We start from the raw sequence: 25,468 nt of genomic DNA, 5'->3' as shown, positions 1-25,468 counted from the left end.
AATCCAATGAAATGTGATTTGGGGCAACTAGCTAACCTTGCTAATCATGTTAACCACTCTTGACCATTAGCTTGTGGGTTGTAGTAGCTAGAAGAGCAATATCAGGGGTCAGAGGTGTCTGTGTAGATCTTAGTCAGCAAAAACTTTATACATTTCCAAAAGAGTGTGGTTGTGCTATAACTTGCATATTCATTTCTGTGCCATCCTCCTCCACTAGAGCTAACAACAAGGGTGAGGGAGGTGTAGGTGGAGGCTAACAAACCTCTACAGCTCTATTTCTCTAAAAACTCCAGGGGCCAGATGCATAAAACTCTGTGTAGATTCAGGACTAAAACTGTGTGTTCGCACAAAGGCAGAAATATACATACACATTCTTTTCATCAGATTTATAAAGCTGTGAGTACGCATGGTTCTGTTTTATAAATCTCAGTCGTTGTAGAGCTTGAAGCACATGCACAAGCCTCATTTTCACTCCCACAATTAGTCATCAATAGATGAAGACCCACCCTGAAGCAGCCGTTTTCATATCAGTTCACCGCCTGCTCCACCAGTCTGCACAGCTGTCAATGAAACAAAACGGCAAGGAAGACATGCAGTTTCACCAATTATGTTGCACTGGCAAAGTTCTCCAACAGCCAGAACAGCTGTCATTACACTTAACTGTTACGCACGGCCATGTGGCTCTTTATTCAATCCATATAATTAATTTATCACATGGACCCGTAAACCATTGTCATCTGTGATATCTCAGAAATGTAATCAGTGATTGATAATCAATTGTTTGTAGCGCTCATATATAAACTGACTTTAGGTGTGTAACAGCTAAGGATAAAATAAGAAGAATATTAAAAGCAAAATAAAATGTTGATTCCTATGTAAATTTAAAAAATGATCAAATTAATCACACAAAAGTAATTAATCAATGTTATGTTTATAAATGTGCCTTTGATTGGAATTTTACAAACCTCTGTGTAAATGCAAAAAAAAAAAAAATCTGGTTTCAAGTGGCACTGCAATCCATGCCCCCTTTTGAGTGATCCAATCTGTAGTGAACAGTTTTCAGTCTTTATGCTAAGCTACGCATTGCTAGCTGTATAGCTTCATATTTACTGTTAAGACATGAGAGTGGTATGAATCTTCTCATCTAACACAAATGAAAATTTTCCCAAAATGTCAATCATTTTCTATTTATAAAGGATACTCCTTTTTCTGAGAGGCAGACTACATGTATAAGCAGTTAAACCAAACCAGAGCAAAGATCACCATGGTGGAACCTGGCTGCTGGTTCTAGTTTTCAGTTTTAGGCATTAGAACCATTCACCAGGATGGTTACTGTTGTTGAGGTGATGCTGTCTACTAGAGGTCTTCACAGTTATAAAATGTTGGACCTGATCCTCCTCCTCCTTGAACCTGTCATCCACAAATTCATTTTTTAAAAGTAAAACCCAATGCAATGAAATAGACCCCAAGAATATTTAAATCTGTCCCAACAGTCAACAGAGAGACCACCAACACAGGTGGCAGCATGATGCTCCACCAATTACCAAGTAGCTGTGGTCAAAAAGTAACAATATGTGTCTGTTTTCCTGTTCTTCTATGATAAACTTTGTGATCGGAACTGATAGCAAATTTGCTTGAATTACTTGGGTATTAGACAGATTGACACACAGACCTGAGACCTGCTACAATAGAACATGACCCTACCCAGACCCAAGTAGACTTAATATAATTTAGACTGTTCTCACAACAAGGTCATAATGTTTCGCCAACGAAATGACCTTCCCCGAATCATTGGGGATTTTAAGAGGATCCCCTTATGCAGTTATTTGCTGTATTTCATCCATGACTGACCGCTAGCTCGCCAGGCTAATTGACATTGAATATCTATTTGCAAAACATGATATAGTAATGCAGATGATTGGCAGAGTCAGAGAGAGAACAAGAGAGACAATTTTATTATTCAGTTATATTCCAAAATAATCCACCCTGAGTTGCACCTGATCCCAAAGCTTTAGAAAAAAAAACAAAAAAAACATCACGAGTCTGCGCCATTGTCAGGACCCCGTCGAGTCCGGGTCAGGTTGCTGAACTGTATGCAGAGCCAATTTGACTTAGTATAATTTGGACTGGCTCCTGGATCCTTAGTCGACCAATCAAATGTTTGAAGAATCAAATAAATGCAGTGAAATCAAACCCAGGGATAAATAAAATTAACAATAACAAACACAGCAGCCCAAGGATGAGTAAAGTTCACAACTTCTCACATGATTATAAATAATTCAACCATGTGCACCTCAGACACTATCACACTGTGTTTATCTTTGCTTCCAAAGTTTGGTGGAAAAATTGGAAAATGCAGGTTTCTTGCTATTATAAACCAGGAGAGCATCTCTTCATATTCAAAACACACCATTCAGCATAATTGAGCACAATTGGCCACCAAAAAAGCTGTAAGAATGGGAGAATAGTTCGCAGTGGGCTGCATCATTAGCATGTCTGGGAAAAGAACACAGTTGACTTCTCACTCTGCACAACGCCAAAACACAACAGCATGAGGCCGACTCTGGCAGAAAAACCCAAGGAAACCTATCGATATTTTAGACACGCTGAACTTTTGAACTCTGCCATAATGTGACAATAATGTATGTTTATTGCATTATTCCAAAAATGAATACCAATAACACGGGATGAAGACCAGGAAGAACAACAGAGCTGAAATGCTGGGGGGGGAGTTTGCAAGAAGAAACAAATAAGGCGTGAGAGACAAGAGAATTAGAAGGAAGGCAGAGCGAACAGAAACAAATAAAAGTTGTTGGTTGTTATGTTGCTGCTGCTGAGAGAGCTAATGCTAATTTATGGTTCATTTTCATTTTCAGAGTGTGCCGTGTTCGCTTGCTAACGAACAGGCTTCACAGTGACAGGTACCGTCTGTGAACATGAGCTACAAGCCAATTTACCTGCTCTCTGCACAGCAACACACACACACACACACAAAGACTCACTCACCTGCAGGCACACACACACATACTGTACATGAAAACACTCACATACATGCACAGATCCCAGGCAGACGCTCTCCTCAGAGACAGACATCAAAGCGCAGAGCAAGCCGCGGGAATAAACAGGAAGTAGTCCACGTCATAAGTCAATGGGTTTCAAAATTTTCACTTTGAAGGCAACTTGCAGATTTTTACGTTCCTTCTTTTTGTCGTTTCTTCCATTCTCAATGTCATTTCTTAAATCATTTCACGGTGCTTTCTTTCTTTGATTCATTCCTGTTCATGTCTTGTTCTGCCATACCTGCCTCTGCCTCACACTGACTATGTTTTCATGCACATAAGGTTACTGGGAGATGTCAGGTTAACGCAAAAAATCTATAATTTCCCAGTTAGTGTAAAACCTGGTTTTCTAAACTGCTCGGTAGGGCACATTTTAAAATCTTTGTGAAAAATTATTGGTACTTGACCTGAACAAAGTAGTTTTCAAAACCTTTTCAAAGGGTTGTCCTTTCAAAGAAAGTTAGTGTCATAAAAATGACATCATGTTTTTTTTTTTTTGTTTTTTTTTTTGTTTTCATTTTTTTCTGCTCTAGTTTTGTCTAGTTTCAGAGGGTTTACTGAACAGAATGATGTAACTGCATACTCAGTCAGATAACCATGTAATCCTTTATTAAGAAAAAAACACAATCAACAAGTTAGAATGGTAATATCTGTGACCATTTTTAACCAAAACTGAATATTGCCTTTGCAAGGCATCAGATAATACTTTGATAAGATTATCAACATGACATCTAAGTATATCACACGTTCAAGTCTTTTAGGGCCACAGATGCAGGGCAGACAAAAAACTACCAACACCTCTGTGTGCTGCATCACAAGAGTAACACAAATCAGAAATCGTGGATTCAGATTTAGATTGGTTGTTGTTTCATGTTCAGTTTGATGGTGGCCAAAGTGCTGGGTTAAGTGCCTAAACATTCAACAGTCTGGCCGGATGGATTCATGTCAGTAATTTTGGTTGCCTACCTGCAGTTTAAGCATGGTCTGATTTCCAGCATGGCTGCTGTCAAAAAATCTCTTATAAACTGCAGTGAGTTTGTTTTAATGTTATTGGAGTTGTTAAGGAAAGAAACCTCAGGAGACACTTGTCTGGGTTGGCAATACTATGGAATGACTCCAGTCAAACAGTCAGAACAGATTTTTATACTGGATGTCACAATGGGATACACTGCCATTCTGTAAGGGTGTGCGTGGTCTGAGAATAATAGAAAATTAACAATATACATACAGCAGGAATCACTGAAGCATCGTAATAAGCTCACTCACAGGTTAACAACTAAACTGGCAAAAATGCATCTCCAAATAATACCAGCAAAATAATTATTAGTAGACTGACTTATAAAAAAATGAAATACAGTTTCAAATAAAAGTCTCCCATGCTGTGAATTACCTGTAATACTTGTAATAGTTACTGAAACAGTCCATCTGCTTAGACAACATTAACAGAAGCCCCAGAGAAAGCAATGTGCAGCAAGGTAATTATGCTAGAGCATGGTCATAAATAGTGGCTGGCCAAACAACCTTTAACAAATGCCAAAATATGGAGATTAACAGGTGAATTTTTCAAATAATAGGTATAAAGGTTAATGATTACTTACAGTTATGTCATTTATGCACACAATGAGACAGGAGAGCAAGAGTAAACATCTGCACACACAATTCAGCTGAAACAACTGACCACAATGTGTAGCAGTCACTGATTGGCTCGAGCTTAATTACCAATTAAAATGGGCTGCAGCACAGGTTTTTCTACAGGAGCTGCTTTTTACATGTTGCAGCTAACTGTAGTGCTGACTGTAAATATGTTGTAATATAAATAAAACCTGAACTTCCTGCAGAACAGACAAGCCTGTTCTTTTTTTCTTCTTCTTGCTTTCCATTCAAAGTGCAGTTGCACAAAATTAAGGGTTTTTTTTTGTTTTTTTGCCAACATTTGTGAGGACAAGGCCATCTTGTTTGAATAAGACTTTATTGGAAGTAGACAAAACAGAAGTTATACTAACACGCACAATATTATCAACCAAACTGCAGCAGTGAGTCTTGCCAAACTCGGCAGGCAGCCTGGAGGATTATCTACAAACTGATGAGCAGTGAATCTAATGTCTGACAGAAAGCCCTGACAACTCCAAGCCATATCTTTGGTAATTTTTTTGGCATACTGGTCGTAGTTGGGCATGTTTTTGTCAGTGTCTGACTTAAAGTTTATCTACACAGGAGGCATTTCAATCGTGTTTTTCAGTTGTCAGTCTCATGCATGTCTAATGGAAAGATACTCTTCTTTTTTAATCACTGCAGCTGTCCACACAGGCCACGGAACAGTTCACGCTAGAAACACATAACCACAACTCAAACCTTATTTTTATGCCTCAAGTTTATTCTTAGTTAATTTATACAGTAGTGCATAGTTTATATTTAGTACAGTGATTGTGTTTTGGGCTGGGAGCACTGTCAAACACAGGTGACCTACACTCAATACTGTGCCTGAACACATCCGGTATTCACACAGATGGAGGATGGACGTTGCTGTTTTTGCTGTGCAGGCTGTGACTTACTGTCAGAGTGCAGGCCTAGACGCAGTACTTACCAGTGCAGAGCCAGTATGTACTCTTTAGAATTTGTTTGTTCATTTTTGTCAGCACCATCACAGAAATCTTCTCTTAATGTAATTTAATGCCGCATTAGCAGCAAATTTGCCTTGGCCTTTCATCTGGAAGAGGCCACCTGCTGCCTTGTAAATGGTAACAAAATAAAGTATGCAAAGCATGAGCATCATCTGACCATAACTGCATCCCATTTTTAACTAAAACTAATTCCAGTCTGCTTTGGATGCACTTTGGAAGAACACACTTGATCTGTTTAACTTTGTCCATTCAGGTAACTACAGTTTCAAGTGAGGATATTCGTGGGAGCAGAGGCTGCTGTCAATATCCAGACACTGGACTTCATTCAATCAGCAGGCTAATTGAATCTAAAGTCCTCAGTGTATCTGAATCTGACACTTCCATTTACAACTTTAACTGTAACACAAGCAAACAACCAGGCCATGATGGGCAGCAGGTCCTGGCAGGAGAGCCATTACTAATATACTAAGTTCTGGTATTCCTTCTTTCTCTCTCTCCTGCTTGATTTCTTGATGCCGTCTTTGTGACCTTTCTCAGACTTTCCGCCCTCCATTTATCTGTTAGAGTCTGCATGTGTGTTTGTGTTTGTGTATGTCTGTGAGAACAGCTGTTGCCGGAGGAGGAGCCCTCTGTCATCATCATAATCATCATCATCATTACTAACACTTTAAATAGGCCTCCATAGCCTATTTAAACCCCCACACTCACACACACACACGCACAAGCACACACATACACACACAGAGACACACACACACACACACACACACAAGCAGACAAGCATTTGAAGGAAATGACACCCAGACAGTGAATAACCAATTTCAGAATGACTCAACACGACTGAATCACTGAACCAGAAAGTGACAGACAGACAGACAGACAGACAGACAGACAGACAGACTGACAGACAGACAGACAGACTGACAGTCAACAGAGCAAACACCATCAGAGCAAAAGCTGAAAATATACTGCACTGAAAAATGATGTTGCCTCCACACCAGTCTGGTAACTTTCTAGGCCAACCCTCAGTCACTGATGCAAGATTATTATGTGCTTGCATTTGCAGGGCATTTGGGCTGTCAGGCGAGTTTCATAAGGATCATTTCTTTAGCAGGAAACTTTAGACTTGGAGCTGTGAATTATCCATTCACCTCCACTGTACTGGGTGCTGACTGAGAGTTGCTGCTGTTTAAATGTTTTTAATGCTTTTTCAATACTGCAAGCAGCACAAATGTAATTCCAATCATGAGCTCCTCATCATCTGTGACAGTGGTAATTATTAGCTGCTTGACAGATGATTCAGTCCTCGCTGTGTTTCTACAGTAAAGACTTCGACTTGTTTTCACTTGTCATGTATTTGTTTCCTCCGCGGCAAAAAAAAAAAACATGTTACAAGAGCTGTCAGAAACTTCTGCAGGTTAAACTGAGCTAACAGAATACTTAACACTGACTCAAACAAATTCACTATAAACAGACTTGAAGACTCTCAGTACCCTAGCAACATTCAGGCTACAAACAACCCATACTGCAACACAGCTATCTTTCCATTCAAAAAGAATATCCGAATATCTGTTGTTACCTCATAATTGTCCAGTCCTCAAAGATAAGATGACCTCCACACAATTACCTGTTGTCGTACTTTGTGTTGTTTACTTTTAAGATTAGTAGTTGTGGAAAAGCTTCCATGCACAAAGTGATGTCAATACTGCAAACACTGTGAGATATTATTTAAACAGCAAAACTGTCAACTCCCTGTAATAATGAACAGGACAGGAGAGGAAAAAGGGATTTTATTCTCAAGAGAAAGCAGAGCTCAGGTCTCCCTCTGAGGATGGCTGCTTTATTCAAAATGATTTGACTGGATAAACTTGGAGTCAGTCTGACTTGTCAAATGTCTGACCTGTCAAATGTGTAGAAAATCACAGAATATCATTACAGTTTAGATCTTGACTGATCCTGACACGGTGTCGGGAGATTTGATGCCACCTGCATAAAAATCTGCACGGTGCTTCTCTGAATGGAGAGACACACGCATCGTTCCTGCTGCTGTTTGATGGCTACAGGTTTTCACAAACTCAGAGGAGAGAATAGTACAAACAAACACAACATCAGTATGAACCTTTCTTCATTTTTGATGAAGTGGCTTTGTGACTCACTCTTATTTTAGATTTGTTTGGGCAGCAGGAGAGCATGAGGCAGAGCCTGAAAGCGGGTCGCAACCCTGATTTATGCAAGAGGGTTGATTTTAGTTGACTGATAAAGGACTGGCAGGAGAAAACTGAGTTTAGATTAATGAGTAGTAACATCAAACACACACACAAGTGTCCCAGTACATATGTGTTAGTTATTTTGCGACCAACAAACATCTTGATTTTGCTCTTTTATTGTTTCTAATGTGTGAATTCTTACACTTTTTTGTCATATAACTGTTACCCATAAATGTTTTCTGCAATTTACTTTTACCATGTTTTCTTTATTTTATCATTAGCTTATTATTAGTTTGTTGAACCTTAGCCAATGTGTGGAGGCAAATCTACCTCAAATAATATATTAGCATTTGTGCTTTCCTGAAACATGTTAAATCACCAGAGTTTGCTTCATATCAGTCACTGAAACAGAACAAACAACCAGTGATACTCACTCCTGAGATCTCTGCTCTCATCTTTCCTTTCAGAGGCCTTGGCTCACTCACAGCCCCTCAAACTGTGTACCTTGGCTTGACGTTTGGCAATTAGCCAAAAAAACAAACCTAACTATATAGCTGATGCTAGAAGGAGTCCATCTGAACTCCCTACCTGCCTCATTATGCACTACCTGGCTTTCTACTTCACAAACAAATACCTTAAACTCCAGTAAGTAATAACAGCAGTGGTCATCTTGCTTACCTCAGCACTTGCAATTGTCGGCTGGGATGCAACAGTGGAGCCAGCCCTACACACAGGAAGGGCTGTCTGTCACTGACTCACTGACACACTGAGTGATAAAGTTACACCATTGGTTGTTCTATCTACGCTGTCTCCTCTCCGCACCATCCCCACAGTAATGAAAAAGATTTTATTCCATAATGTCCAGGAGTTCTATGGAAACATGACACCAACAGATAACAGAAACAAAGGCGATGGAAAAAAGCAAATGGATGGTAATCACTTGTTGGCCAACTTCCACAATGTGACACTGCAACATCAGTTCAAACAGAAACATCCTTGTCATAAATGAATAGAGCACAAGAAGAAATACTCATTGGCTTTATACCAATTTTTTTGGCCATGTAGGGTGCCACTAGTCAGGAGCATACAGTCCTTTGCATACACTCGTAAATGATTGTCAGAATACACCACCCTGCTGCATGTGCGTATTGTATGTGTGAGCTCAATATTGTACTGTATGTGTACTGTGAATCTCTGCATGTTGTCTGATTGATCCACTGTCTCTAAACAGCCATGTGGGAATGTGAGAGGTCTGTTGAAGATGTAAATCTTTAGAGGGCAATGGAAGCGGAAAACCTGAGAGAGAGTAGAATGACAGAGCTATGAGCAGATGAAATAAAGAAAGTAAATATGAACAGACAGATATGAACAGATGATTTGGTGTTCTAGTGTGTATTTCATGAAGCAGGACAGTGTGTGTGGGATTGAGTCAAAATAAACTACAGTGTGTGTGTTCATGGTAATGAACCTAGTGCAATAGTGTGGCTCATTGATGTGTTTTTGAACAACAATGAAGCTCTCTTACACAGAGGAATATGATATATCAGGCTTTAGATACATACAATAGTTATAGCAAAATCCTTTAATTATTGGTTTTGTTGTGTACTCATGAGATTTCCTGAAAATAAGAAAAATATAGAATATCACCAAACTTAAATTCTATAATTTGAATAAGATTAGTTAAGTAATTCCTTCAAAGTTTCAATATTAATTTTTTTTTCAAGTTGAACTACACGTCAATTTTTCAGTATTGCCCAATGATCTATTGAGGATACAAATCATACATGTACAAATACAGATTGATGATAATATTCTCTTGTGATGAACGACAGGCTTCTGTGCTCTAAAAGTACAACTCAGCTTTATCTTTTACTGAGAGTATAAGACCTCAGATGATGTCTGTTATTGGCTTTCTCTTTGCCTTTTCAGCCATTATGGTTATAGCTGCCCTTGCTAACTCCAGTTCTTCTTCTGTTTATTCCAAATAAACATAAATAAAATATTAGAACACATAAAACACATCTCCTCTTGTTTGTCATGAGAATTTGTTCCAGTAAGATCCAATTATATGTGGTCACTTTAGTAGTGTTGTGACATTAGAATCCAGGATTCCCTGGTAGCATCTTACAGATGAAGGCTGACTTTGAGGACATTTTCAAGCAGGAGTGTTTTAGCTACCCGTTCTCCCATGTGACATGAATGCAGCATTAGCCTGAATTACTCTTTCCACTAAGTGGGCAGAAAACACAAAGGCAACAGAGGCTTTAATGTTAGAGAAGTGTGCTTATGACTGAAATGTCAGCCACTTTGAAAATATTTACTAAAAATCTGAGCAGCATGAATTCAAGTGCTGTGCTCTTCTCTTGCTCCACAGTTAACATCAAGGCACTTAATCTCTCCACTGCTCTACTGGAAATATTCAGTGGCAGAGGACAGAGGGAAATTGCTTACACTTACTTTTATTTAGATTCCCATTAGCATGGCGGAGACAGCTGTTCCCCTGGTATCTACATAAAAAGTACCAACAATCACACTTTATCTGCCTTGTCCCCAAAGAACCAAATGTAAGAAATAAAGCCATACACTCATAGTCACATAGGAAACTCCTTATTTTACAGCTGGATATTCATGGGAAAGTGTCTCCCTGGGCATCAGAGCTTTTAGTTCATTAAGAAACTTATTTTCAAAGTTATGACCACAGTTTTCAAAGTAATGACCACCATCTGTATCTGAAGAATGACATATGATATGTGTAAGTAAACCACACATGATATGTGGTTTACTTACAATGCATCTGAGTGCTTGTTTTCTTTAACCTGTTTTCATTCTTTCAAGTAATATTGCCATGTCCCACAATGTCAATGAGGAAGTTGCTGAAACAAGTTATTTTTAAACAGAAGGTAAACCCACTATGTGCAATTTTTATGGCAACCTTCAAATTATCCTGATGACCAGTATTATTTATAGAAATTATTCAATCCAGATCATAAAAGCATATCTGGGTTCTTCTCAGGGAAGAAGCTCATACTAATCCCTTTATAGGCATGGGTGGGGACTGAACTCATGTTTTTTGGTTTGTAAGACCAACACCTTACCACCATGCTCTGATTTTTCAGGCAGAACATGAGTGTTCATTCTCCAAGATTGAATATAGGTGGATCCATTTGGTCAAAGGCAGTGCAAAAACATAGCGCACTGGACTGCTTCTCCATTAGGACATATCCACGAAGGGTGGTGCACTCAAGTCTCTTTACAAAGTGGAGCTTTTTTCTCCAAATGTTGTTAACATTTGGTGAACCTTCCCCTAATGCTTTTCCTTTTAAAGGCATGGAAGTCTGTGTGTTTCTCTTACCCAAATAATCTGGTGTTTGAACGAAATGGATATTTAACAGGCAGCATGTTTCTAATAAAATAATGCAATCAAGTTGCATTATTGGAAATGTAGGATCCAGATTTTTGTGGTTGCTTGATCCATACTAGGGACTGACCATTCTTCCCTTTAATATGTCTCTGGCAAGCCCCCTAACTTCATGGAAGTGTAATGTTATGTTTCTGGACAATATTTAATTAGTATGGAGTCCATTCAGTTGTCTCCACTAAAAGAGTGCCACATGAAATGTTCATTTACATACAGAATTGCTTTATGAAGCAAAATGCTTAGCTACAGATTGAACCAATTTTTTTTTGGTTGTACCATGTTTTCAAACAAGGAGTTACCTGTACACCTCATTTGGCCACAAATGCTTAAGTCAGTTCATCTTATGGTAGCAGGGAAAGATCCATAGTAAGGAATTAATGCTAATCCTTTTAAAGGCATGGATGGGAATTGAACCCATGATCTTTGGTTTACAAGACCAACGCCTTGCCACTTGGCCACCATGCCTTGGTTAGACCCTGATTGTTCGTTCTCCAATATTAAGTGCACAGTGGGACACAAGACTGCTTTTCTATTGGGACATATTCACCAAGGCTGATGCAGTTAAGTCTCTTGACAAAGTGGGCTTTCTCCAAATGTAACAAATTTTACAATGTGGCCTTCCGGAAAGTTGACTCTTGTTCTCATCTGTAACACAAGGTAGTATTTACATCTCCATCAAGCTGCTAGAAAATAGGATTGATACTTTTTGTGAATTTTCTTATTTCTTATTTAATTCAAATTCCAATATGTGTGTCTTATGATATTGTAATAGCTTGCAAATTATTTTAATAGTTGTTTTTATTGAGACAATCCCACTTTGAAGTTGGTGAAGTCTGTGTGTTCCTCTTAGCCAAATGTATAAGTGCTTAACTCAATGATTTCAGTCACTTCATCTCATGGAAGCAGGGAAAGATCCATGGAATGGAATCAATCTGTACTTCTTTAAAGGCATGGATGGGAATTGAACCCATGATCTTTGGTTTACAAGACCAATGCCTTGCCACTTGGCCACCATGCCTTCATCTTTGTAGTTAGACCATGACTGTTCACTCTCCAAAAATTTAGTTTACATGGATCCCTTTTACCAAAAGCAGTGCATAAACAAAGTACACTAGGCTGCTTTTATATTAGGACATATCCACCAAGCCTGACGCAATAAAGTCTCTTTACAAAGAGGAGCTTTCTCCAAATGTAACAAGTTTTACAATGTAGCCTTCTGGAGAGTTGACACTTGTTCTCATCTGTAAGACAAGGTAGTATTTATATCACCATCAAACTGCTAGTAACTAAAGGTGAATATTTTCTGTCCAATATTCAATTACAATAAAGCCACTATGTGTTGATTTTATGTTAATGTATCATCAAGCAGGTTATTTTGATGGCATATATTTTGTTATTATTGAGACAATCCCACTGGAAATTGATGAAGTCTGTGTGTCTCTCTTAGCCAAATAATCTGTTGCTTGAACAAAATGGTTGTTCAATAGGCAGGCAGTTTCTAACAAAATAAAGCAATACACTAGAGCACCACATGAAATGTTCATTTACATACAGACTTGCTTTATGAAGCCAAATACTTAGCTACAGAAAGAACCAATGTTTTATGGCCATGTTTTTGAATAGATGGTCCCTTGTACACCTCCTTCAGCCACAAATGTTTAAGTCAAATTCAATGTGCAGGATTCATAACATGGACCAACATCCCACAATTTCAGTCAGTTCATCTCATGGTAGCAGAGAAAGATCCATGTGAAGGAATCAATGCTTATCTGTTTAAAGGCATGGATGGGAATTGAACCCATGATCTTTGGTTTACAAGACCAACGCCTTGCCACTTGGCCACCACGCCTTGGTCACTTTAGGTAGACCATGACTGTTTGTTCTCCAAAATTAAGTGTATGTGGATCTGTTTTACTAAAAGCAGTGCATTAAGCAAGCACACTAGGCTGCTTTTCTATTGGGACATATCCACCAAGGCTGATGCAGTAAAGTCTCTTTACAAGGTGGAGCTTTCTCCAAATGTAACAAATTTTACGATGTGGCCTTCTGGAGAGTTGACTCTTGTTCTCATCTGTAAGACAAGGTAGTATTTACATCACCATCAAGCTGATAGTAAATAGAGTTGAATACTTTCTGTCACTTTTCTTAAATTCAAATTCCAATAAAGCCAATATGTGTGTCTTATGATACTGTAACAACTTGCAAATAATTTTGATGGTTGTTTTTATTGACTCAGTCCCACTGGAAATTGGTGAGGTCTGTGTGTTCCTCTTAGCCAAATGTTTAACTCAATGATTTCAGTCACTTCCTCTCATGGTAGCAGAGAAAGATCCATGGGAAAGAATCAATGTTTATCCCTTAAAAGGCATGGATGCATAATGGATGCTTGCATGCATAATAGTCTCCTCAGCCAGCCAAAAAAATATGTGCATATATTGGTATCAGCATCAGCAATCGGCCACAATTAGTTGGAAATATCAGCATATCGGATATCGGCAAAAAATCCAATATCGTGCCTCCCTAATACAGAATGTTTGGTTGCTTGTATCATACTAGGGATTGACCACTCTTCTTTCCGATATGTCTCTGGCATGCTCCCGAACTTTATGGAAGTGCAATGCTATGTCACTGGACAACCTTTAATTACTATTGCGTCGATTCAGTTGTCTCCAGTAAGAGAGTGCCACATGAACTCTAATTTACATACAGAATTGCTTTATGAAGCGAAATGCTTAGCTACAGACTGAACCAGTCTTTTATGGTTGTACCATGTGTTTGAACAAAAGGTCATCTGAACATCTCCTTTAACCACAAAGCACTAAGTCAAACTCAATGGATAGGATTCATAGCATGCGCCAAACTTGTACAATTCCAACCAAGTCATTTCATAGTAGTAGGGAAAGATCCATGGAAAGCAAGCAGAGCATATTCCTTTACAGGCATGGATGGGAATTGAACCCATGATCTTTGGTTTACGAGACCAACGCCTTGCCACTTGGCCACCACGCCTTGATTATCTTAGGTAGATCATGACTGTTCACTCTCCAAAAATTTAGTGTACATGGATCTCTTTTACCAAAGCAGTGCATATACAAAGCACACTAGGCTGCTTTTCTATTGGGTCATGTCCACCAAGCCTGACGCAGTAAAGTCTCTTTACAAAGAGGAGCTTTCTCCAAATGTAACAAATTCTACAATGTAGCTTTCTGGAGAGTTGACTCATTTTCTCATCTGTAAGACAAGGTGGCATTTATGTCACCATCAAGTCGCTAGTAACTAAAGGTGAATGTTTTCTGTCTTATTTTGATGACATACATTTTTGTTTTCATTGATGCAATCCTACTGGAATTTGTGACATCTGTGTTTCTCTTAGCCAAACAATCCTGCACTTTAATGAAATGGGTATTTAACAGGCAGGCAGTTTGTAACAAAATAATGCGGTCAAGTTGCATTATTTGAAATGTTGGATCCAGAATTTTTGGTTGCTTGTACCATACTAGGAATTGACCATTCTTCTTTCCAATATGTCTCTGGCAAGCTCCCAAACTTTATGGAAGTGCAATGCTATGTCACTGGACAACCTTTAATTACTACTGTGTCCATTCAGTTGTCTCCAGTAAGAGAGTGCCACATGAACTCTAATTTACATACAGAATTGCTTTATGAAGCGAAATGCTTAGCTACAGACTGAACCAGTCTTTTATGGTTGTACCATGTGTTTGAACAAAGGTTCACCTGAACATCTCCTTGGACCACAAAGCATTAAGTCAAACTCAATGCATAGGATTCATAGCATGCACCAAACTTGTACAATTCCAACCAAGTCATCTCATGGTAGTAGGGAAAGATCCATGGAAAGCAAGCAGAGCATATTCCTTTACAGGCATGGATGGGAATTGAACCCATGATCTTTGGTTTACGAGACCAACGCCTTGCCACTTGGCCACCACGCCTTGATTACCTTAGGTAGACCATGACTGTTCACTCTCCAAAAGTTGAGTATATGTGAATCCCTTTTACCAAAGCAGTGCATATACAAAGCACACTAGGCTGCTTTTCTATTGGGTCATGTCCACCAAGCCTGACGCAGTAAAGTCTCTTTACAAAGAGGAGCTTTCTCCAAATGTAACAAATTCTACAATGTGGCTTTCTGGAGAGTTGACTCATTTTCTCATCTGTAAGACAAGGTAGCATTTATGTCACCATCAAGTCGCTAGTAACTAAAGGTGAATGTTTTCTGTCTTATTTTGATGGCATACATTTTTGTTTTCATTGATGCAATCCTACTGGAATTGGTGACATCTGTGTTTCTCTTAGCCAAATAATCCTGCACTTTAATAAAATGGGTATTTAACAGGCAGGCAGTTTGTAACAAAATAATGCGGTCAAGTTGCATTATTGGAAATGTTGGATCCAGAATTTTTGGTTGCTTGTATCATACTAGGGATTGACCACTCTTCTTTCCAATATGTCTCTGGCAAGCTCCCAAACTTTATGGAAGTGCAATGCTATGTCACTGGACAACCTTTAATTACTATTGCGTCGATTCAGTTGTCTCCAGTAAAAGAGTGCCACATGAACTCTAATTTACATACAGAGTTGCTTTATGAAGCGAAATGCTTAGCTACAGACTGAACCAGTCTTTTATGGTTGTACCATGTGTTTGAACAAAGGTTCACCTGAACATCTCCTTTGACCACAAAGCATTAAGTCAAACTCAATGGATAGGATTCATAGCATGCACCAAACTTGTACAATTCCAACCAAGTCATCTCACGGTAGTAGGGAACAATCCATGGGAAGCAAGCAAAGCTTATTCCTTTAAAGGCATGGATGGGAATTGAACCCATGATCTTTGGTTTACGAGACCAACGCCTTGCCACTTGGCCACCGCGCCTTGATTGTCTTAGGTAGACCATGACTGTTCACTCTCCAAAAATGTAGTGTACATGGATCTCTTTTACCAAAGCAGTGCATAAACAAAGCACACTAGGCTGCTTTTCTATTGGGACATGTCCACCAAGCCCGACGCAGTAAAGTCTCTTTACAAAGTGGAGCTTTCTCCAAATGTAACAAATTCTACAATGTGGCTTTCTGGAGAGTTGACCCTTGTTCTCATCTGTAAGACAAGGTAACATTTATGTCACCATTAAGTTGCTAGTAACTAAAGGTGAATGTTTTCTGTCTTATTTTGATGGCATACATTTTTGTTTTCATTGATGCAATCCTACTGGAATTGGTGACATCTGTGTTTCTCTTAGCCAAATAATCCTGCACTTTAATGAAATGGGTATTTAACAGGCAGGCAGTTTGTAACAAAATAATGCAGTCAAGTTGCACTATTGGAAATGTTGGATCCAGAATTTTTGGTTGCTTGTACCATACTAGGGATTGACCATTCTTCTTTCCAATATGTCCCTGGCAAGCCCCCTAACTTCATGGAAGTGCAATACTATGTCGCTGGACAACCTTAAATTACTATTGAGTCCATTAATTTGTCTTCAATAAAAGAGCACCACATGAAATGTTCATTTACATACAGAATTGCTTTATGAAGCCAACAGAACGAACAAATGTTTTATGGTTGTATGATGTTTTTGAACAAAGGGTCACCTGAACACCTCCTTCAGCCACAAGGATTCATAACATGCACCAAAGTCCTATGTTTTCAGTCAGTTCATCTCATGGTAGCAGAGAAAGATCCATGGGAAAGAATCAATGCTTATTTCTTTAAAGGCATGGATGGGAATTGAACCCATGATCTTTGGTTTACAAGACCAATGCCTTGCCACTTGGCCACCATGCCTTGCTTGCTCTAAGTAGATCATGACTGTTCACTCTCCAAAAGTTGAGTATATGTGAATCCCTTTTACCAAAAGCAGTGCATAAACAAAGCACACTAGGCTGCTTTTATATCAGGACATATCCACCAAGCCTGACAAAGTAAAGTCTCTTCACAAAGTGGAGCTTTGTCCGAATGTAACAAATTCTACAGTGTGGCCTTCTGGAGAGTTGACTCTTGTTCTAATCTGTAAGAAAAGGTAGTATTTATGTCACCATCAAGTTGCTAGTAACTACAGGTGAATATTTTTTCTTAAGCTCCAATTCCAATAGAGCCATATTTGTTGATCTTATGTTATTGTAACATCTTGCCAATTATTTCGATGGTTGTTTTCATTGAGACAGAAAATAATGCAATCAAGTTACATTACTGGAAATATAGGAACCAGAATTTTTGGTTGTATGGTCCATACTAGGGACTGACCATTCTTGTTTCCAATATGTCCCTGGCAAGCCCTCTAACTTCATGGAAGTGCAATACTATGTCGCTGGACAAACTTTAATTACTATTGTGTCAATTCAGTTGTCTCCAATAAAAGAGTGCCACATAAAATTTTCATTTACCTACAGAATTGCCTAATGATAAAAATAGTTAACTCAAAGTTCAGGATGTTCATAGCATGTGCCAAATTCTTTTTTTTCATCCAATTCATCTCAGGGTAGCAGGGAAAAATCCATGGGAAGGAGTCCATACAAATCCCTGTAAAAGCATGGCGGGAGATTGAATTCATGATCTTCAGTACACGTGACCAACGCCATACCACTAGGCCACCGTGCCTTAGTTATTATGGCTAGGACAGAACATTCTTGATCCTTTTTGAAATAAAATTTATAAATGTATAAAATGTAAAATCTGTATTTTTTTCCCATTTGTCTCCAATAAAAGAGCACCAGGTGAAATGTTCATTTACAAATAGAAGTGCAGTTTATACAGTAAACTGCATATTCTATAGATCAAAATCATTCACAGATGTACCATCCTTTGAACAAAAGGTGGTGTTGTCTTTGCTGAACGCCGCATACAGACACAAGTACCTAACTCTAGCAACTGAACCAACTACAAACAAAGAAATTGCTTGTGTTATGCCCTTAGACTAAAAAGTGTTACAAAGTGCCTTCACACCCACCTGTTTCTACGCACAATTTGGGCATAAAAAAGACCTGTGTGGAAACACCTGAATTTCGAAAACATTCTAAATATTGTATTTATGGTTGGCTGAGTTGGAAAAGTTGATGTATTACTAAAAAGAAAATACGACAAATTACAGTGTAAATAGACTTAGTGAATAAATCATGACATACATAAAGCATGTGACTTAAATGTCACCCAAGCTTCCACTGAAGAGCCAAAAACATCAGATCTGTGCCGAGCAATGAGGAGACTGTAACGTTCTTTAAATTAATACATAAAGAAAAATAATTCCATATTTCCACCACATTTTCCACATGGTGAATTATGTCATATTGTGTGTGGTGTTGTCTTCTTCTACAATAGTCTAATTGCACTTTTTTCTTTCCCCAAATTTCAGGAAATGTGGTTGATATTTGAGCTACATTTCGATGGAAACGTGCCTACAGCCAGTGTTGCCGACTTAGCGACTTTGTCACTAGATTTAGTGACTTTTCAGACCCCTTTAGCGACAAAAAAAATGGCTAGCAACATATCTAGCAACTTTTTGGATGGACCTTAACTCCTTTCCTTGAAGGGAGTCACCAGTATTTCTCCATGAATGAGAGCTAATGTGGCTCTCTGGATTGACTATTCAGTGGGTGGGACAGAGCAGCAGCATGTTCAGTGGACCAATCATCAGACAGAGTCATGAATGATCCGTGAATGTGTATACATAATGACCAATCATTGATCCCCACTGCTCTTATTCTAAATAATTTAACTTTACTATCTAAGTTTGATTTTGTTTTGTCAAAACAGAGTAAACAATAGTGAATTTATTCCGACTCTCTCTATTCATGATACTTCAGTTTTGAGTTGATACAACAGCCTGCATAAAACATTTTTTTAATATTAGAGGTAGTTTTAGATGCACATTGAGGAGCTGCTTGAAAAGAAAAATAACTAATGAAATACCTAGTTACAGTCAGTTAAGTTTAATTTAACTTAATTTTCTTTAAATATTTTCAAATCCTTTATGTATGTAATGATGTCATAATGTCATAGATATGCAAATTAGCACATGATGTCATCTACTTCCCACTGAAAATAGTTGGCAACACTGGCTACAGCCTTCCTGGCTGAACTTCAAAGTAGCAACTTAAAACAACACTGAAAGTCAAGTAAGGCAGATTAATGTCCACCATGAAAAATTGTATCATTCAAATGATTAACTGTGTGAACTGACCTGTTACAAGTGCTTCAGACTTAGTGTAAGGAAACAACCTGTTAGGGAGTAGCAGAAGTCAAGCTTCTAAGAACAGAGGAGACAGACAGCAGCTCAATGTGGGAGATTATTTTTCCAGCAAATAGTGAGCAACACCGTTTCAGAATGCATAAAAGCTTCAGATCATCCAAGGTCTCTTTAAAAGACTTGTGCTGATTCCAGATTGACCAAGCTTATACACTAAGATAACTGCATACACCTACACAAGCTGTACGTTAACACAGGTTGATGTGTTTTGAAATTGTGAGTAACATTACATGACAACATAGTCAGTACTTGATGTTCTTTAGAAAAAAGGTTACAGCTTTTGTCCGAGAGACAACTAAACGCGAGTACTATGACTAGTGATGTGATGAGTACTGTGACTCAATCACCCAACAAGGCTTGTGACTGTATGAAACACTTTTGAGGAGATCCATTAACTGATTCATTCAGCTCTCACAAAACTGATTCATTTGTCTCTGCCAGGCAAGTTGCTGATGGGTACTGAATAAGCATACAGGAAGATGCTGCCAAAATGATGAAAGTGTGCTGAGTCAATGAAAATGGAAAAAATAATGAATAACAACAGAAGGAGAGTAAAAGACTGAGAGTGCTGATATGAAAAGTCCAGATCCTCTCCAGTCCAATGACCTTAAAGTGGAATTCTCAGAAGAAAGACCAAAAGGTTAAACCACTGATTTTACGTGGAGTTTGTGGAGAGAATGAGAGATATCCATATAAAGGGGTTAGGTACAGTGCCAGACAGAGGGATATTCACAGTAGAAAAATAATTGAACAACCTGAGGTGCCCTTGATTTCTCTTCCCCAACATTTAAGACTATATTTGAAGGAAAATTACATCATTTACAAGCTAAATGTATGGGTCACTGTTAATCAGCAGATAATTGTGGCTGGAAGAGCTTTAGGGGAGCTTAATTAGTAATAGCAGATGCTAAAAAATCTGAAAAAAGCATGATATGATATAATAAAATCAGTGTATTTAGACCAGTTATACTGATGTAACAGCAGCACTGCAGTATTCCTTTTGGAAGACAAATTTTGCTCTCAGAGTTTAAATCTAATATTTGTTGCTGCCTCACATATATTTTGTCTGAAGGTAAAGTTAAGCTTCATGTTTTTCTTGGATAGATCAACAGTGCTACCTCTGTGGACTTTGACTTTGACACCTGAGCTGATGATGCCAGCAAAAATGTTGCTGTTCCAATTGCAAATGATCGTATTGTCTCCTCCTGTCTACAAGGAATTTTACACTAAAATGCTGCCTACAGGGTAGTCCCATACGTGGCCTAAGCATTCTGTGACTTGGTCACACAGGCTTCTCAGGACTCGATTTTAAGTTGTCAAGTTCAAACTCCTAAGTACGCAAGTCCAAACTTGGTGTACTCTATATTTAGAGAAGCTTCATGTTTGTGAAATAAGCAACTCTAACTTACACATAAGCAGTGTTTGTGGTGTTTAACAAATGGGTCCAGATGGCAAAAAATATGCTCATGCCCAAATTCACCACTTCAGCAGAGCGAGGTCATTGTACTTGATGTGGGCTGACAATAAAATAGACTCTCCTTGGGACATGTTCAAATGTTTATTCTAATTTAAATGTGCGTCTAAATTTCAGTGCCAGCCATCAGTGGTGAAAAGTAACTAAGTACATTACAGCCTAATTTTCTGCGAAACCATTACTTTTACTTTAATACTTTAAGTACATTTTGCTGCTAATACTTAAGTAAAAATAAATACTTCTTCCACCACTGCCAGCCATTGTCAGGTTTAGAGGCTCTGTCAGGTTTAAGGTCCTCAGATTACTTTCAAAATCAAATGTAACATTAGTAATGACTTGAGTAGAGGAGGATGATGGATGTCTTAGTGACAAAATCACATTTTCCATTTGGAAGATGGCCTAAATTGGCTTGAATTAAAGTCCATGTCTAATGTCTTTTGACTTTTCTGCCAGTTATTGTGCATTAGTGTTTATATCTGTCACAATTATGATTACTATTACAAACTTAAAATGCATGAGAGAACAATGAAAGCTTATCAACGCTAAAATGATAATGTCTCCCAATTTGCAGAGCAGTTGAATAATGAAAACCAATTTTATGGAAATAGATTTTATTTCCCCTTTAAACAAAAATAATGACATCTGCACTGTAATTTTAACTACTATCATGAATTCTTTAGGAATGCCTCTGCATCATATAGCACATAGAGTGGATATGAATCTGTATAATGTCTTAAAAGCTGAGCGCTGTGAGCAGTTTTGTTGCTGGCTGTTGTCCATGTTGTGCCTGGAGAGGAAGCTCACAAAGCTTGCCCTTGGTTTGGCTTGAGCTGGTGACAGACAGCTTTGTTAGGATTTAGGGTGTGATGAGTCATGTAAAATCTCAGCATATTTGTTCATCACAACACAAACCGAACTGAAATCCCTGTCTCAAGAGTTCTGAACTTTCATTCCCCTGCTGTTGTTCTTGTGTCTCGGCAACTTATTTCCAGAGAGTTACATAAATTGTTTTTAGTGTCCTGTAGTAAAGCTGGCGAAAGATTACCATTATGAGGCAGAGGAGGCTGAGTATTGACTTTAATAAGCACACTTTAGTTTATCCAAAGAGCTTGCTCCTTCAAACAGTGAGCCACAGTAGTTACAACTGTGACCTCCAAGTGTTAAAGCCCCAGTTTGTCAAGATTTAAAGGATTATGAAGGTTGTCAGTCACTACCAGAAATACCAGGATTTCATCAATGTAAACCCGGGGTGAAACTGACATTTAAATTCAGTATTTCCACAAATTGTTCCCAGCTTTTCAGAAACAGAACTACAAACATGGCCCCACTGTTATCTTCTTTGCTGTACGAGCTTTACGCTACATGCTCTGTGGCAGTCATGAAGTGTACAGAGTGCCAAGGTCAAATATGGGGCTACCTGGGGTCAGTTTAATTTGCACTTACAAAAACATGTGTATAGTCACGTCCTTGTAAATAAAACAACACATTTTCAGTAACCAAGAAGAGGTGGGGCCAGTTAGAAGTAGCATTAGCTGCTAATACTAGCAATAATTGCTTTGTGTTGACTGCTCATTAACTGTCAGAACAGAGTCTTCTTATATAAGTAGCGAGGTTTGAGGTGCCACTGGAACATTTGATGATACCGCTGGCCATTTTGAAGACTGCAAATGCAATGTAAATGTCAGTAGGCGTTGTACAAGAGTGGTCTCACATGTGGGATTGTTGTGGAAGGAGGTATGTGATTGGGGAACGAGGCAAGCTGGAGGCACAGGCATACAGAAAGAGAGAAGTTTACTTTAAAAAACTGTTTTTGACAGCTGTATAGATTTGTTACCCAATTTGGGTTGGAAATGTTATTTTGGGATGTCATAAATTCTTCTTAGGTTAGGTGTTCTTTATTTCATAGGAGACAGAGCATGTCAGCTATACATGGGAAAAACCATAGATTTTTTTAGATAACCACAATCTTTTCATAACCTTAACCATACAATTGTGGCCATATGCAGATATTGTAGAAGAAGCAAGAATTTTAAAAACATTGCCAATGGATGGAAAAAAAACCCAAAGTTGTCATTGAACATAATCCAGAGTTATGCAGAATTGCTCAATATCTATGTTCTTGTTGGTGGGTGTCCTAGTAAGGCTCCAGGCCATTCACCCATTCTGCCCTTTCATCCAATCACTGGTGACCTAGAAGATGTTTGGAAGTCACTTTGTTTTTACATTCTCCCTCTCTTTCTCTGTTTATCTCTTTTCAAACACTCATATTTCTCTGTCTAGAGGTCTTTCATTGTGCAACAAGTGTCTGACTAATGCTTGAGATGGCATCTAGAGGACTGTTGTGTTAAGAAGATCTAATTTGCAGCTAAATTGCCCAGAGAGTCTTGAGGCTCATAACAAAGCACCACTGCAATGAGAAGCTATTTGAGTTTGGATTAGTCTAATGCTTCACCATCCATTGATGCCGTATTACCAGTAGTACAACTGTGTTATAGTATTTTAATACAATAAATATTGACTGAAAGTTAAAATCTTGAATGCAACTGAACTCTGTGCTGCAAAGAGATGTCAAATGTTGATCTCAGCATCCACTTATATCCACTACTCATGTTATTCATCCTATTCATATTTTACTTAAGGGACTTGCCAAAATCGCATCATTTGCGTATTCGCACAAAATGAAAATATTCAACTTCTGTGAAAACTGCATATCACGGGGCTGGACTGGGGGATTCAGCCGCGGCCAGCCAACAGATAGCTGTTGAGAGCCAGCCAGCTCTGCAGCAGAGAGCTGGGAGTATGTTGGTGCTGTTGCTGATGATTTCTTGAGGAATAAACACACACTGGACCATCACACCGGTCACACCAGACTCTGCTCTAATCTGCAGCTGTTTACTGGTGGTAGGAGTTTATTTTTCACACTTTTGGGATAAAAAATTGATTTATCTTAACTTTCACTTCTCAACCTAACTTAGCCAGAGCTAACAGCAGAGTCACACACTCAGCTACTGTCATCAATAATAAACATCTTAAATGCCGGTGAGTATATAATTAAATTACACAGTATGTAGATCTATGTGTATAGACAATAACGTCACTGTCATGTTTATGCCTTTAGCGACTTCATTTTGAGTGTGGATGGAGCAGCTACTGTTTGCAAGGTATAGCTCTGATCGATTTGAACTCCATTGAGAAAACAAACATTTTGAAAGTTGTTTGCTTTTCATCTTACATACACACCTGACAAAGCATGAATTCAGACTTTTCAGCATTATAATGTAGGTATATATATATATTGTTTATTGCAATTAAATCACAGCAATATCTAAGTTTATTTTGGGTTCATATCACTTTAAAGTCTGTAGTTGTTGTCTTGGAAGTGCAGTAAGATTGCAGAAGTTAGATTTCATGTGAGAATGCATTAATATTCTAATGGCATGAATATTTACATATGGGTGTTACAAATGGTATTGTTTAGTTTCATCAGAGAGGTTCAGAGGTCTGTGATTGGCAAGGACAACGACAGATTTGAACACATTAAATACACACTGCAATTTCACAAATGACGACACACAGCACACACAGATGTGCATCACATACAGTGACACAAACACTACAGTGCAATCTCACAGCATATCAGCATACACAGGAGACACATATTTACACATAAACATACAGTTACTCTGTGCAGCCACACACACACACTGTCATTACTTTCAGGAGCCTGTCTGCTTTGCTCTGAGCTGTTTTCACTCATTCCACTGCACCTGGATATGTGTTCATCAAAGTGTCTCATTATTTTTGTATGAGGTCTGTAATGCAATCTATCTAATTATTTGTTTATAATATACACATTATACTATGTCCACAGACACTACTCACTTCTTATTCTTGAGACCAAACGCAACAAACAGTATGCAGGGATAGATAGCTTTACTTTGAGAAGTAACTGAAAGTTAGTTTCAGAGAATTTTTTTGTCTTTTAGTTTTTAACTTTACTTCTTTATTGTACCAGTTAACATACAAACATGTTGAGCATCAGAACATTCATATTTCAGCTCCTTCTTCACAACATACTGGGAGGGCTGAGCAATAAAAACAATCGGTATCTCTTAAAAGAACATATTTGCTGTGGAAATGATCCTAAAACCCTTCATGAGTGATTCATCAAACTGTCTCATATCTCTAAAATGAGCCACAGGAAACCATGTGAGGACAAATCATCATCTAAATACTGGTTTGGTGCAGTAAAAATGTTATGCTGTATAAGAAATACTGTCTGTATGAGGTGGACAGTTTTCAGCTGTGCTGGAAACCAACAGTATTGAATGTTACAATTCAAAACCTAAATATGGCACTCTTTAACACAATAACTGATGTGCAATTCCAATCATTTTCCATGTAGTGAGGATGCACATTTTGAAA

General features: G+C 38.4%; 7 non-coding genes across 7 annotated transcripts; all 7 read right to left on the bottom strand.

Annotated features, from left to right (window-relative positions):
• Positions 1-11,698: 11,698 nt before the first annotated feature.
• Positions 11,699-11,770, bottom strand: trnat-ugu (transfer RNA threonine (anticodon UGU)). The gene has a single exon. It is a non-coding gene; the product is annotated as a tRNA-Thr (tRNA).
• A 481-nt stretch (positions 11,771-12,251) lies between these two features.
• Positions 12,252-12,323, bottom strand: trnat-ugu (transfer RNA threonine (anticodon UGU)). The gene has a single exon. It is a non-coding gene; the product is annotated as a tRNA-Thr (tRNA).
• A 759-nt stretch (positions 12,324-13,082) lies between these two features.
• Positions 13,083-13,154, bottom strand: trnat-ugu (transfer RNA threonine (anticodon UGU)). Its single transcript has one exon. It is a non-coding gene; the product is annotated as a tRNA-Thr (tRNA).
• Positions 13,155-14,242: 1,088 nt separating this feature from the next.
• trnat-cgu (transfer RNA threonine (anticodon CGU)) lies at positions 14,243-14,314 on the bottom strand. The gene has a single exon. It is a non-coding gene; the product is annotated as a tRNA-Thr (tRNA).
• Positions 14,315-15,186: 872 nt separating this feature from the next.
• trnat-cgu (transfer RNA threonine (anticodon CGU)) lies at positions 15,187-15,258 on the bottom strand. The gene has a single exon. It is a non-coding gene; the product is annotated as a tRNA-Thr (tRNA).
• An 872-nt stretch (positions 15,259-16,130) lies between these two features.
• Positions 16,131-16,202, bottom strand: trnat-cgu (transfer RNA threonine (anticodon CGU)). Its single transcript has one exon. It is a non-coding gene; the product is annotated as a tRNA-Thr (tRNA).
• Positions 16,203-17,039: 837 nt separating this feature from the next.
• On the bottom strand, positions 17,040-17,111 carry trnat-ugu (transfer RNA threonine (anticodon UGU)). Its single transcript has one exon. It is a non-coding gene; the product is annotated as a tRNA-Thr (tRNA).
• Between the last annotated feature and the right edge of the window lie 8,357 nt (positions 17,112-25,468).

Source organism: Thunnus thynnus, chromosome 9 (assembly GCF_963924715.1).
Source record: "Thunnus thynnus chromosome 9, fThuThy2.1, whole genome shotgun sequence".
Taxonomy (NCBI): domain Eukaryota; kingdom Metazoa; phylum Chordata; class Actinopteri; order Scombriformes; family Scombridae; genus Thunnus; species Thunnus thynnus.
Note: the sequence above shows the minus strand (reverse complement) of the source record. Positions and strands in the feature narration are given on the sequence as shown.